The sequence below is a fragment of the Protomyctophum parallelum genome (genome assembly GCF_964188405.1).
Source record: "Protomyctophum parallelum genome assembly, chromosome: 18".
Classification (NCBI taxonomy): Eukaryota; Metazoa; Chordata; class Actinopteri; order Myctophiformes; family Myctophidae; genus Protomyctophum; species Protomyctophum parallelum.
Window position 1 is genome coordinate 4,463,787 of NC_139716.1, and position 2,500 is coordinate 4,466,286.

The window sequence follows — 2,500 nt, forward strand, 5'->3', positions numbered from 1 at the left end:
AGATGGGGGGATGACATGCAGTAAAGGCCGTGTCGGGTCCGGGAGTCGAACCCGCGGCACACTGCGACTGGATTACCAGTCCGGTGCCCAGACCGTTACGCTACGGCCTGGGCCTGATTAACCCATTCTGACCTGAGATCAGATTCTGGAAATGTCAGTCGCTCTTCGATTTTTCAAAAATAGCAGACCTACAAGCTCGTATCGCGCCACTCGGTGGCGCGATATAAGCTTGTAGATCTGCTATTTTTAAATAGCTAAAGCATAACATGATGCCGACACCAAAATGGGTGCCCGGTCAGAATGGGTTAACCATTATTTCACTGACAGTCTATGCAACGTCGCCCCGGAGGATCCATTTATGAATTGCAGCCTGGTTAAAAGCACTCGGAGAAATTAATTAATTAGAACCAATTAACCAAATTGCCAACGCAGGCGTTAAGCGTCTCTGTGTTGGACTGATGTCAACACATTGTAGACTGAAGGAGCTCAGGTCAGTAGTCCTTTATCACTCTCACTCTCTCTCTCTCTCTCTCTCTCTCTCTCTCATCTCTCTCTCTCTCTCTCTCTCTCTCTCTCTCTCTCTCTCTCCCTCTCTCTCTCTCCCTCCCTCGGTATATGAAGGACAGTCCTGTCTGCCATTAACTTTATATATAGGCTGTCACCCGTTGCCAATGTGACCGATGCAGGTTATGCCATCATAAAGTTTTAGATTTCCTGCTGTAAGTAGTCTCTCTCTCTCTCTCTCTCTCTCTCTCTCTCTCTCTCTCTCTCTCTCTCTCTCGTGCGCATGTGCGAGCGTGTGTGGGGTGGTCGTGCGGAGTGAGTCTCTACGGAGTGAGTGAGTTTCTTTCTATATTCTTTTTCATGCTTTGCTGGGTTGCTCTTTAAAGAGGTTTTCTCTTTTATTGATTAGTGTTAAATCCCCGCTGCAGTCAACGGGTCTTGTGGCTTTTGTGCGCCGCAGCGGCTGCTGCTGTTAGCGTCATGGTGCTTGACAATTTGGCGAGGAAACATGGCATTAAAATCTCGCCTAATGTCCCGTGTTCAGTGGAAGACTGCAGTCTGGCAGTGGCCAAGGTGGTCGGAGCGGCTAGTGTAAGATCCGCCGCTAGAATGAACGGTGAAGTGGTGATCTTTGTGGACGGGGTGGAGAAAGCAAACACTGTAGTAACAAACGGTGTGGTCATAAAGGACACGTTTGTGTCCGTGACGCCCCTCGCTACACCAGCGAAAAAGGTGATGTTGTCGAATATCCCCCCGTTTATAAGTGATGAACTTATTGTGAAGGAGTTGTCCTGGCTTGGCAAAGTTGTGTCACCAGTAAAAAAGTTGCCGTCAGGCTGCAAATCACCTGAGCTGAGGCACGTTGTGTCGCACAGGAGGATGCTTTTCATGATTCTGAATGACAGGACCCAAGACTTGAAAGCCAATTTTAAGTTAAAGGGATTGTGACATTTAAAACACATTTTTGTAGATTTTTTGGCTTTTTTGGCTTTTCTTGACATCAATTTCACCAAAAAAAACGAAGTTTGAACATTCAGTGTATTCTCTGCTGTCTGGACTTTTGTGAATAATTATGCAAAAATGTCTCATCTGGTTGGACGGCATATACGTAGATCTCCGCTAAACCTCCGCCCCCTCCCCTCTGCTCCCTGCCTAGTGTCTACCCTCTCTTCTCCGCTTCCTCATTGTGATCGCGACTTTGTTTCTTTGTAATACTTACTAATAATGGCTTCTAGAGAAAAATCAATCTGCTCTGTTGTTGGCTGTGTCAATCAACACAAGTCCTTACACTGGATACCAACTGGCCTAGATGACTCTTTTATTTTTGACGACGTTCCTACCACGTTGTCAAAGAAGCGCATCTTGGGTTGACAGGAAAGGGGGAATTACCGACATCTACAGGCTAAAATAATGTGTTTTTCCATGGCTTCTCAGGATGAACTTTACACATGCACAAAAACTCGTGTCAAGAAATACTGGAGTGGAGTTGAGTGTTCAAACTTTTTAGACACGTTTGAAGGACCATGGCCAAGACTTTTAATGTTGTTAAAATTATGTTATAAATCATGTCATAATACCTTTAAAGGATGATGGGTTTGAATACACTCTTTTTGCCACTACTGAGAGCATGAAATGTTTCGGATGCGGGGGGGGGAGGGTCACTTGGTTCGTTCTTTGCCCAGAATGGCCGTCCACTGCTGCTGAGCCCAGCGCAGGGACGAGTGGCGTGGGTAAAAGTGGCAGTTGCTCAATTTTCTGCTAGGGGAAGCAAAAATGGCAGTCTACTTGACCAGGAGAAACCAGATCGAAAGGGAAGTAACACAGGACCTGGTCAGTGTTTTTATCTCACTGGTTAGGGCGAGGATTTAGATCGATTTTAGATTTCACCAGGGAATGAAAAATGTGGACACTTTTGTGCAACAATGGTGTTTCAACGATGTTATTTGCTCAGTTGTTGATGAGACTCTTCTTTTTGGTTTGGTTTTTGGGTAAGAAT